General features: G+C 43.0%; 1 pseudogene; it reads left to right on the top strand.

Moving 5' to 3' along the window:
• LOC116898457 overlaps positions 1-5,875 on the top strand; it is an 11,454-nt pseudogene extending 5,579 nt beyond the window's left edge.
• The last annotated feature ends 7,708 nt before the right edge of the window (positions 5,876-13,583 follow it).

Here is a 13,583-nt window from a genome sequence, read left to right as displayed (position 1 = left end):
TCTCTCTCTCAAATACAATTAGAATGCCAAATAAAAACAGGGATGTGACATTATCTCAAAATACAATGAATAAAATCAGAGAAAACCAATGATACCCTGCTGTCAGTCCAGTCACACACTGTGAGGCAGCAAGAGGGATTAGGCCCCTCCAGCTCTTCACAGGACCTATTGAACCCAAAGCACCTCCACGTCAATTACAAAAATGTTTGGTCATAATCAGAGCACCTAGGAATTCCCACAAGCCAACACCTGTCCATGCTACTTAAACCACAGAATGAGAGCTCACACACTACTACCCTTATTCCCAGACTGTGATTCAGGCCACAGGCTATGATTTACATTTGTAGGAATCAAAATAGCCTGTGCCACCATCTCATTCCCATCTGAACTTCACATTCTGATGCAATCAGGAAAGTGATTTTGACCATGAGGACACCCTGGAGTTGTAGCCTACTGTGATGTGAGGAAATGTGGATTTAACAGAACTTGCATTGTGACTACCTGTCATTTAAATTCTTTCCTGGGTAATCCGCCAGGATTCTCCTGAGTTCATCTCTCTCCTTTTGCATCTTCTGGAGAGCAATTTTGAGGTTCTCCAAACGCTTCATTCTCTCCTCCTCAACAGGTGTTGTGGAGGGTTGGGATGATGCCTTCTGATCAGACTCTGTAGGTGGATAAACACCAGTGAACAGGCATATATGTGGACACAGTGTCAAGGAAAACTATGCTTAGTCTAAAACAGAAGTCTGAGGATGAACAGTTCTACAGATACAGTGAATCCCTGACAGAGCAAGAAAGCTATCTTTAAGCTGAACTCAGCCAGGTCCCTGTTCCCCACCATCATAGCCATAGGATGACATATGCCATCATAGATATAGACCACACCTCCTAAAGCCATTCCTCTGGCACTGAAATTCTAAAGCTGGCCTAAACCAGAAAAATTGGAGGACCTTCTCAGCTAATGTCTGATGGGAGGCAGGCAAGTCCTTGAGTCCAAACTGCTTAACATCTTGAATCCCTAGTCTGTGTGTTCAAGTACAAAGTAACTGAGACCATGATATATGACCAGGAGAGTATCCCTCTTGGCATCAATGACCCACGTACTCTACAGGACACTGCTGAGAAGGAAGTGCTTCAACAGCCTATCCTGAGAGAGACACTTTGTTATTCTTACAGAGGCTCATCCTGGTATTCTTTGACACTGCCCATGACATTAAAGAGATCCAAGGAAAGCCCCTTGACATATAACAGGTCTTGGTTCTCTGTCAAACAAATGATCAGAAATCGTTGAGTCTGGGTCAGCCATTTAGGAAGACTGAGGCTCTAAATCATACGTCCTACTCCTGGAAGGACCAGCTCAAGCCAACCTCCTCCAGGAAGCTCCCCTTGCCCTGCCCAGTACTCACTTGACCTCCTCAAGGACCTTTCCATTCGTCTTCTTCTCCAACGTGATAGAAGGCTGGCCTCCATCTGCCTTGGTCTGGTCTCTGCATGGATATGATTGTCCCTCCGAAAGAGACTGAGGATCCTGGAGAACATGCCTCCTCGGGAACCCATTAGGAAATGAACGGAAATCGCTCAGGCAGTTGGTGTCACCACAACACTGCTGACATCACAGAACATTCTAGTGTTGTCCTGGATACAAGAGATTTCCAGGGAAGACACTACCGGTGATGTCACTGGGAAGTGCCATAGCTTACTTGCTAAATACCTCCACCCAGATTGACAAATTTATGCAGTGACTTTTCCAGAGAATCACTTTTGAGCCAGGGAACACCTATTCCCACACTCTCCTTCCAGAGCTTCAGAGTTCTCACTACTTCATTACAACTCAGTTGCTGAGGATAGGGAGAGTTGGTTAAAGCCTTGATATGGATAGAACATCTTTGTTAACAGCCAAATAAATCAGAGAACCCCATGCATGTGACATATGGTCCAATTCCCACAGTTTTACTGTTCCCTAGGAGGCCAATATTTTTCCCTACACCTTTAAATGGAGATTTGTGGACCCTGAAATGGTTTCAATATATTCCCATGTTTTTCCTGGCCCATGCATACAATGACAAGGAATATACCCAATTCCCACAGAAATATCTCAGGTATAGGGCAAACATCAACCAGTCCATTCTGTGGAAGAGCCAGGGGGGCTGACCACCAGCATGGAGGAGGTGGTGGGAGCTAGAACTGGAGCGGCCTGCAGGAGCTTGTTGGAGGCTGGGCCAAACTGAGTGCCCTGGACCCAGGCCATCAACCAGCTGCAGGAAGCTGCTGACCTGCCAGGAGCCTGACACAGGCCCAAGGGCTGCCTCACTTGCTGGTAGCAGTTGGTTTAAGGGCATCCATCCCAAGAAGAGGACCAACCTCATGTGGGACGAGGTGAATGGCCAGTAGCGATGCCCTTGTGGCTACAAGCCCTCCCTGGATGACACTGAGGAGTGGCTGATTGAGGTGCCTGGGAGCGCAAACTCCATGGAAGACCAGTTCTCCAAAAAGGATTCAGGCCAAGAAGAATGCATGGCCAAGAACTAGCTGAACCATCTGTGGAACTGGCCTGCATGCACAAGATGCAGATGCCCAGCTTAGCTGGCCTGCACCTTCCTGACACCAGAGTAAGGGGGAGCTGGGCTGCACCATGCAAGTGTCCAAGGTCTCCAATGCTTCCTTAGGATACATCCAGGAGGGTTCTGTTCTACCAGGTCTCCTGGGTATGCACATATTCCACATTCTGGGGAAAAATAAAAGGTTTTCTAGTTGCAAACAATTTGGAGCAAATATGTATTTGTTCATCTATGAGCATGTGAGTGTATGTGCCTGCCTGTGGACTTGTGTATGTGTATACCACAGAACCCAATGCTTTGCCTCACAAATTAATATCAGCATTTTACTAACAGTGACTCTCGTTTATTATTAGTGCCTGGTGACTATAGCAAATTATCAGGAGTCTCATCTCCTCAGGAGACTTCATGCTAGCCTAGGGCAGCAGTCTGCAAACTTGTGTTCTGAGGACCTCTTTTTTCTTTCCTTTTTCTTTCTTTCTTTCTTTCTTTCTTTCTTTCTTTCTTTCTTTCTTTCTTTCTTTGTTTTGTTTTTGAAGACAAGGTCATAGACCAGGCTGGCTTGAAAGTCAGAGATCCACTTGCCTCTGCCTCCGAGTGCTGGGATTGAAGAGATGAGTCAAAACTGCCAGGCATCTAAAGACCTCTTAATATTCTCAAAATCACTAAGGACCCATACGACTTGAATCTAAATGGATAGTATCTGAATCTCTATCTACTAATCATATAGTAAACATAAGAAGCTTATAAAATGTAGTTGTAGGGTATTGTGGAGATGCCTTGTTAGCTAAGTGCTTGCTGTGCAAATGTGAGGACCAGAGTTTGAATCCCCATCATCCTTGTAAAGCATCATCAAGTTGACAACAAAAACTTTTACTCAATAAGTGCTGAACCCACCATAGGGCACTCTCTCAAACAAATGCTCTTTTATATTCAGAATAGTATTAATTACATGCATATGTATGAGTGTGCATGAATTTACGGGCATACACACACACACACACACACACACACACACACACAGACATGTACACACGATTTGAAAATGCACATGTAGAAAGGAGAGAACAAACTCCCATGAGTTAACTTCTGACTTCCACATGTTTACAGTGATGCCTCTAACCCTAAACATATAAAATAAATAAATATATTTTTAATTTAAATGTATAGTGTTTCTTTTAATTATACAGGAACCATTAATTTATGAAGCATTCTTGCATAGTTGGAATTTTGGTTGGAAATACATTTCACCACACTTCTCTCTGAGGACAAAACCAAGAAATATATACCAAATCTGTGAAATGTTTGAGTCTAAATCAATTTAAGGTCGTGGTCTGAGTCATAGCCATTTGGTAGATCTAGGACCTCATTCTACCTACCTCATCCAGCACCCTGTAGCTGAGTGAGATACACAATGAGAAAAACATCCTATGCATCTGCACAGACTGTAAGGGAGAAGAATGATTAAGGCTAAGGAGAGCTTGGCAGATTAAAGGGGCACCTCCTGCTGAGCAAATGATACACGAGTTAATTATCAAGTGTTTATAATATCCCAGAACCTGTGCTTGAAGCCATCTTCACTCCATCTCATTCCGGCTTGAGAATCATGGAAAGCAGGCACAGTGACTTTCCCATAAAACTAGGAAAACTGGATGTAGATGTCTCCAACTTCCCTGAAAACCACGACTCTGAAGAGAGGATTCTAACCTGGATGCTTAGACCTTAGGCACCATCTCAAAGAGACTCCTAAAAAGGGTGATATTTAAGCTGACTTGAAGGGCAGTGCTGTTTGGCTGTTTAACGCATTTCTAGGTTTGTCAAATGAAGACAATGAGAGTTTAACCACAAGCCTTTTGTAAGAAGAACATGAAAACGTTAAAAGCCATAGGACTGAGCCAGGGAAGTGAAGGGTCTAAGTGGTCACGGTCACCACTATTACTGCTGGCATCGTGAAGCAGGAATGAGAGAGACGGTGTCCACACAGCAGTGACAGGTGAGAGGTGAGTCTAATGGAAGTCAAGTTCCTCATGCTCTGGATTGAAATAACCAAGACCCTGACTGCTGTGGAGATTGGAGGCAGAGGCTAAGGAGATTCATTCTAGGAATGTGCGTCTTTTCTGAGAGATGTTCGTGGGTGGCCTTCAGTGCTCTGAACCACAGTTACTCCTACTGACAATGATTTCTGAAGTTTGTGTCCCATGAGGGTCAATGTGTTTCATTGTGGATTTAGAATCCAGTAGGTATGGGAGGTCTAATGCCGTAAGAAAACGTATCTAGTCTCAGAATGGTGGTCTGGGGTTGTTCTGATCTAGGAAGCAATGACCTGAAAGGCAGCAGAGAGAGTCATGATGTGAGGCACCTCACAGAGCTCTGAGGAAACTACAGGGACACAAGTGACATGAGGGCATAGATGGAGGCTGGACACAGGAAAGTAGGGGTCTAGCTTTAGGGTACCTCCTACTCCCACCTTATATAGAAGCTACCTTAAGCAAAAGACTAATTCACATGAGATGGCCAGGTCTTTCATCGATCACCTCCTAAATTTTAATGATAATTTTTCCTATCTTTTTACTTCTACTCAAAACCCCAATTCACTGGTGTGTCCATGTGTCTGCTAGTTACTTTTAAGCAAACTAATAATAGTGGATAGAAGCTAAACAGGACTGAATAAAGTATGCATATGAGGACACTAGCTAAAGATTTTGTGTGGGTTTGAGGGGCCAAGGTAGGAGAATGCTAGAGAGTGGGGCAGAAGAGGGTGGGTGGGTGGGGGAGCAGGGGCATGGGGCTAAAGGGTGGGATGGGGGTTTGTGGAGGGGAAACCAGGATGGGAGATAACATTAGAAATGTAAATAAAGTAACCAATACAAAAGGAAAAATATAAAATCAAAAGATTTGTGTGGGGAAGCCTGGGATCTTTGATCTGAGAATGCAGGCCTTGAGGGAGTCAGTAAGCTGGGTCTCCCTGATGTTCCTCAGGCTTCTCTTTACAGGCTCCTTGTCCATATCCGTTAGCCACAGGGTGAAAATTTCAGGAGAAGACAAACAAAATAATGGAATTCCTTCCTTCTGAAAGCCTTTATCTTTATCTGTGGGATGATTTTTCTCCCCAACAGTACCGTGCTTACTGTGAAACCTTTAAACTTGTGGACAGAGCTGAAGAAGACTTCCTAGCCTTGCGTTTTCTGTCTGTGATTTCCAACGTGGACCCCTGGATCTTCATCATTTTCAGGACTTCAGTATTCCAGGACTTTATTTCACAAGTTTTTCCCGAGACCTCTGATCTACAGAAACTGGTGCAGCCTTTCCTGGCGAGCTAACATGGAATCCACTTTGTCATGGCTTTGCATGTTCTGGTAATCTGAAAATACAGCAAACATCAGGCAAAGAATCATGGTAGAAAAAGACTTTCAACTTAAATCCTTAAAAAGTACCTCCCATGGGGAGCTAGAGAGATGCATCAGCCCTGAAGAGCATTTACTTTTCATCCAGAGGACCAGAGATTGATTCCCAGCACCCACATCAGGTGCCTCACAACCACTGTAACTGCAGCTCCAGGGCATCTGACACCACTGGGCTACATAAACACCTGTAGTCGTGTGCATGTAACCACATGTGAGCACATACACACACACACACGCACACACACAGAGAGAGAGAGAGAGAGACGTAAAAGTAATTAAATTTAAAATATCTCCCATAATTAAGACATCTACATTTAAAAGTACCAACCTAACAATATGCCGTCACTCTGTCTCCATAAACCCTTTAGTTCTATTTTAAAAAATGTACTATTAACAGCCACTAAAACTTGTATGCTGTAAACAATGTTAACAGTTTTATAGCAATGATTTTTTTAATTGTTTCCACATTTGTAACTGATAGTTCTAAATGTTTAGAGCAGTCTTAAGACCTATGAGTTTTTATTGAAATACGGTAGAAACAACACAGTTTCACTATATGCTTGTAATTTTGAGGTGGGAATTTTTGAACAAACCTAGCAATGGCTCCCATGTTTTTACAGTAAAACCTAACTTAGTTTGTATCATTTTTCTTGTTGGTTTTTTGTTTTGTTTGTTTATCTGTTTTTGCCAAATGGCCTAAGAATAATCTGAATTACAGACACATTTCAGAGGAATGAATTGGGAAACTAGACCAGGTGAGGCCTTTGGAGGGACCATTTCAGAGGCTCATGGCCACAGGTGAAGACCTACAACTCCCATGGAGTTAAATGAGGCAACATGTAAGTAGGACCAACAACTCAAAGTGGATAAAAGGAAACTGATCTTTTGAAGTCTGGTCTGGAGGCAGGGGTGGTGGGAAAGGGGTCAATAATTTGCATGATGAGTCTACCATTTTCAATTCAGGAAACCTTCATTTTCACATTGATGGATTCTTTGAAGAAGAGGATTTATGTTTCTTGGGAGAACACTGGTGTGTGACTCACCAAAGAGCTGTATTATTTACCAATTTCAGCTGGGTGAACTCATAGGGCATTTAGCACAGTGAGAGGCCCACTCAGGATGTAACCTCTGTGGAGGGGGATGGCAATGGTCTTCACTGCTGCATAGTACAGCTTTGGTCTGCTGTTAGAGAGGGAATAAAATGGTACCTGGGGCTCCTATGAGCTCTGATAGCAGAACCAGAGCACAGCATGGCTCAGAAGGACACTGAGGGCATTGTAATTGCTCACTTATGAGATCTCAAGGGTCAGCAGCACTGTGTGTGGTCCAAAGAGACAGTGGAGCATGGGCTGCCCCTGCACTGGGAGAGAAGGTTCTAGCTAGAGATCACAGCAAGAGCTTTCTCCATTTCTAAATCAAGAGGTGGGGGTAAGATAGAGCATCCTGACTCTCAGATGCTGAACCGGTCTTAAGGTCTGCAGTCTGCAATCTCTTCCAAAGACAGGAGGAGCTCCCTCTTCCAGTTCAGCAGAAAAGCAATTTCCTCAACTCTGGTTGGCCTGAAACCTCAGAGACAGGATTAACTTAACTAATGAACCTATGTGTGTATGTATGTATGTTTGTATGTATGTATGTATGTATGTATGTATGTATGTTTGTATGTATGTTTGTATGTATGTATGTATGTTTGTATGTATGTTTGTATGTATGTACGTATAGCAAAACTGAAAAAGCCAAACAAGTAAAAAGGAAAAATATATTGAGAGTATAACATAGTTGCAACAAGTTCTTGGTTTTGGTATAACTTGTGTTTCTATGTTTAATGTAAATGATGAATCTTTCTTCTTGTCTGAGTAGGTGTATCTTTTTGTGTCCTACTGTTAGAAGGTGTGCTATGGTAATTGCTAGAGAATTTAATAAAGCACCAGATGAATCCATAAATCTAATTTTATAAGGTTTTTAAAGAATGATGCTTTTGATGTAAAAGAAAAGCATCTGATATTGTTTCTATGAGCAAATAATTGGCATCAATATTTCAATCTCTAGCTATGCAAGTGTAGATTTTCCAAAGTAGGTCTTAATATTACCTAAACAAAATTTCCTAGGCTTATCCAAGAGCTTAGTGTTCCTGTTTGTTTTACATGAAATGCTGATAAACTGCTCTGATGATAGCCATGTCCAGTTACAGCCCACTGGGCAGGGATCCTCACTGGTTGATCCATAAAGTATTAAATCCCTGACACAGACCTCATGCACAGCAGTTGGCTGGGTGCACTTTGCTCCTTGTCCACTGGAGGAGACAAGACTCAATGGTTGTAATGCAAATGGAGATTCTCAGTAGCAATGTGCTCCTGCAGTGCTAAGATGTCCCCAGCAGAGCAAACCTGACTGAAGAACTTCTCAGGGAGCAGGTGTTTCCTTAAAGCACTGAGAATGGCTACACAGGACAATGAAAACTGACAGCACATTCAAAGACAGTGACAGAAGAAGGAACACAGATCATTGAGAAATGTAGAAAACCATGAGCCTAATCACAGAAATACAGAACTGAATTAAATGATGGACGGCCAAGCAAAACTCTGTGACCTACAGGGAGGTTATTGAGATGAAAATATTCATGATCCTCTGGAAAGTTTGTCAATTTCTACCTCCTTCCTGGATAACAGCCTTGCTAGAGATACACTAAGAGCCTAAAAAGACCTAGGGTGCCAGCATTTCCAACCTGAAATTCCATTCCAAAAGAACTAGAGATATTGTCAAAATTACATTTAAAAAAATTGTAGCCTTACGTTAAGTAGAAGAAAAGAAAGAAATGAAAGTTACTACCAGGATAAGGACTAAACAAACAAATTCAAACACACATTTATATACAAACTACTTACAGATGGAATAATAAATATATCTACAAAGAAAATGTCTTGCAAAAATAAATCGAAAGCATGAATCACAGTTGCTCTTGTCCATAATTCTTTATGTTTTCCAAGATTTGAGAGGATAAGTATTCCTTTTACATGAAAGTGTATTTGAAAAAGTGTCTAGAACTAAACTGAGAAAATAGGAGGAAAAGGCACCCAGGGTGAGCTTTGGGTCTGAAGCATCAGAATGTGCAGAGGCAGGCAGGCATGAAGGAGGGCAGCAGGCTTAGGAGCTTCATCTTGTCCCAAGTGTGGATTCATGCCCCAAACCTCACAGAGAAGGCGCTGCAAGAGTGGCAGTTCCCACACTGGGGAGTAATGGGTGGGTCAGCAGTAGGAGCTAGAGTTCTGGCAGGCCCTGCCTGCTTGTAACTGGAGGCTTTGAAATGAGGGCAGTCTGATGGATGGAGTTGGGGGCTCACCCTGGGATGTGGACTCTGACTGGGGAGGGCAGGGGCACCAGGGAGCATGAGAGCATGTGTCACACCTGATACAGTGCTGCAGTCTTTGTACTGGACAAGGTAAGGAAGTAATGAATCTGTAAAGAGCCTGGCCCTGGTTTTTCATGCTATGAAACCAACCGAATCAGAGGGAGGGTTATTTTATGATTTATGTACTTGAAAGGGGACATAGAGACTCTATGTGCAGGGGCAGAGAAGCCTAGTCGAAAGACTCCCCTCAAAGATAAAAAGGAGTCAAAGGTTCTGTCCTCTAAATGTGAACAAAAACTAGTGTTAGGCACAGCAGAATTCAAACCACTAAGGGTAATGATTGAATTCGACTATGTAGCTATAGGATGGCACCAGGAGTAAATCTATCACAGCGTGGTGGTTTTTAACAAGCACCATGGCCATCAGAATACAAAGGGAAAAGCACAGAATCATGGGAAATCAAAGTGGTAATACCATGACACATGGCAGAAAGATTCAGGCAAGATGGAGCTGGAGTCAGGTAGCAGGGGAAAAGGAGAAAAGTACACAGTGGCTTAGGAAGCAGAGCTAATGGGATCTACCATGTGATTCATGGGATCCACCATGTGACTCATGGGATCTACCATGTGACTTATAGGATCTACCATGTGACTCATGGGATCTACCATGTCATTGGGGTCTGTGTCCTTTAAGTTCCATTGCAGTTGACCACTTTCTGTCTCTTGAGTGTCTGTGTTCCCATAAAATGCTTGTGAATGGAGAAGCACTGTGAAAGAGTGTCTCTTCCCCCTAAATTTCCAGTTTTCCTGGACAATAGGTTATGACTCCTGGCTGAGATTCCTGTGGATTTTCAGGAGCTTAAGTGACAGTTGATTGGCTTTGTCACTTCTCTGTTGCTCTGATTAAATATGTGTACAAAAGCAACAGTTAAGGGAGAGAAGTTTACTTTGTTTTATAGTTGCAGGATGCACCACAGTGGAAAGTCAAGACAGCAGGAGCCTGAGAGCTGTTGTACTGACTGCAGGCAGAGAGCAGAGGAAGACGCTGGTCTTCAGGTCACTTTGTCCCTCTTATCCAGTCCACTGTCCCAGTCAACCACAGAGGGTGGGTCTTCCCATTCAATCAGTCTAATCAGAAGAGTTCTGCACAGGCATGTCCAGAGGCTAACCTACATCTAGTAATGCCTTATATAACAGAGCTAATAATCAAATGATCTTCCACGTGGGTGCCTAGAGCTGTGTCTCCAGGGAGATCCCAGGTGCTGTCACGTTGATGATGAAGAAACACTAACCACCATGCAAACTATGAAGACAAGTTATTCATTTAGACTCAAGCCTACTTGCCATGTATTCCTAGAAGTTCTGGAAAGTAGAAATTCCATAAATATCAAAACCTGAACAACCTCCTCACTTACCAGTCAGGCATGCTAGACCAACACTTCTGAAACTGTGACCTGGACAAGCACCAGTAGCTTCATTACCTGGGAATTATCAGAAATGCAAATTTTAACTCTACTCAACCTATTCTCTGGATGAAGCCAATCACCTCCTCTCATTGGACTGCCTGGAATGGATGCTTTCTCTTCCCAGAATGGCCTCCAGGTGCAGCAAAGCTAAGTTCACAGCTAATTGCAGTTGGGTGATTTGGGCTTCCTTTTCCTGCCCTTCACAATTACCTGACTTTGTAAAAAGAATCAGAGGGCCCCATCTGTTATTGAGAAGGTAACCAGTCCAGTCTTGAGAAAAGCGTGATTTAGAAATCACTATAGTCTTGAAATCATCGCAATGAAGGTAGCTAGGTCTTACCATGCCCTGGCAAAGAATCTATAAAATCAGAAAGCTTGATTTTTGTTATTATTTCTATTACCAGAATGCTAAAACTGAGAAGGACTAAACAGGTGACCCAGGTGACATATAGAACAACATCTTTAATTGGGGACTTTCAATTTCAGAGTTTTAGAGCAAGAAAATGTGGGATGAACAGCTGAGAGTTCCAGTGTTGATGAAGAAGTAGAAGAAACAAATGCTACCTGGGAATGGTGGGGGACTTTGAAGCCTCAAAATCCACGCCCACTAACACGCCTCCATCTTGAGTCCAGACCTTGAAACACTGGTGGTCTGGGAGTCCCCTGGAGCTGGAAAGGATGTAAAGGTCAAGAACTCTGATTGTTGTACAACCTGAGATGTTCCACAGCCTCAGGAATTTCCGTCGATGGTTTGCTGCCCAATGCTGCACCCCACAAGTTACCGTTCATCATCAATGGAATACAAGATAAGAACAAAAGGCAGCAGCTTGAAAACAGAGAGGAACTCTGCTTACTCATCTGCTCAGCTACCTTTCTCTATGACCTCTCCTCACCTTACTAGGGCTGGTACCACCCACAGTGGGCTAAGTCCCCATACATCAACTGGACATCAAGAAAATGCCAAAGACACAGCCTGCAAGCCATTCTGATGGCGTCAATTGCTCAAGAATGCATCATTTAGACAGCTACAATTAGCCATCACAGCAAGGTATAAAAGGAAAATACAAACCTTAGCCTACTCCAGATAAAAGTAACACTTCATGAATAGAATTTGAGGTCACAAGTGAAGTTTCATGTGAGGAAGAAATTAGAAGGAATTATGACAGAAATTACACTGTATTTAAAATAAAAAGTGACAACAAGCTGAAGCCACAAATAAAATGTTGGTAACTTTGACTTCTTGAAACCTCTTCTGGAGGCTGCAGGGTGGACTCAGGCATGGTTGTTGGCTGGCACCGCCATGGACCATCCAGAGTTTTGGTGGAGGATTTTCCATCAGAAGCCTTAGCCTTACTACAGAGGCCAGGTCCCAGGTACAAACCATAGTCAGTCAATTGGATGCCAGATCTTGTGCTCCAAAGCAATGGAGGAGTCCATTTAGTCATGACTTCAGGATGGCTCTAACTCACTTCAGAGTCATAGATATTGCAAGCATCTAGGACACCACAAGACCCATTGTCTAACACCAGTATTCTCTGCTGTGCCCACAGTCACCACGGTAATATCAGTGGTGAGCTCCACAGTATGATTTGTTCCAGTTTCCTGGTGGTGCTGCCTCCAAACCCTGTTTCTTTGACCCAGAGAGAAGCTTCAAGTAAAATAATAAATAATTTTTGCATTGAAAGCCATTGGTAGCTTGTAGTTGTAGTTAACAATGAAGACCTCAAGCAATCTTCCCTCAGTCCTCCTGTTTTAGCAAGGTTTTTTTTTTTGCTTTTGCTTTTGCTTTTTGTTTTGTTTTGGTGGTTTTTATTTTATTTTGTTTTGTTTTGTTTTTCTTTTTGTTCTATTCTTCTTAGGATGCATGGAGTGATCAAGAAGTTGTCGGAAGAAGTTCAAGTACAAATTCAGATGCGCAGAAAGACCCCAGTCTTTCTGGCAGGTCCACTGTGTTTGCTGCATTAGGGCTTTTTCCCTTTTGCCTTAAATGTTACCCATTACCACTCTCTTGGAGCCTTTTATCCAGGCATAATTAGTAACATATCTATCATAATTATTTGAATTTCAATTATCCAATTCTAACTACTCTATCTCCCACTCCAAACCAGAGACAGGCGTTGAGTTCTGTAGGGTGTGGTTTTGATGCTTAGATCAGGAATCTTCCTGTGAACACTGATTCTTGATAGTTCAATAAAGATGCTGTTGGCCAACCAGCTGGGTGGCATAGGCAGGTCTTCTAGTTTTCCTCCAGGCAGGCTAGTAGACACAAGGGAGGAGAAGGGATTTAATACTTCAGAGGGAGTAAGAACTACCAGCCATTTGAGATCTAGGGTTGAGTGGCCATTGATGGCCTCCCAGACTGGGCTTGGTGTAGCAGGCAGGAGGTTATAAACACAATAAGCTGAGAGCAGATTTGGGCGCTGAGCTATGACTAAAGGCAACTGAGCAACTGAGCTGAGGGCAGATTTAGAGGTGCTGAGCTGGGAGTAAAAAGGAGGGCATCCTATTTGGAGGAGGCTTAGAAGAACCTGGCCACTGAGCCATCTCATCAAAAGTATCTTAATGTATGTGTCTTTTATGTGCAATCCAAAGAGACCTGGGCAGGGTTGATAGCTTGGTCTGCCTAGAGCTTAAAGTGAGGCAGTAGAAACAACACTCTACAGAGTCCTGTGTGAGCAATCCATGGGCATTAAGGAGCGAATCCAAAGTCACCTTGACTAAGAGACTTAGAGCTGACCCAGATGGAGCTTTTGATTATAACCACCCCTTCCTTTTGATCTTTTAGTGTTCCATTTGTTCAAGAATATTAGTGA

This window comes from Rattus rattus, chromosome 4 (genome assembly GCF_011064425.1).
Source record: "Rattus rattus isolate New Zealand chromosome 4, Rrattus_CSIRO_v1, whole genome shotgun sequence".
NCBI classification, from domain to species: Eukaryota; Metazoa; Chordata; class Mammalia; order Rodentia; family Muridae; genus Rattus; species Rattus rattus.
The sequence above is the reverse complement of the archived record's forward strand: the minus strand, read 5'-3'. Positions and strand labels throughout refer to the sequence as shown.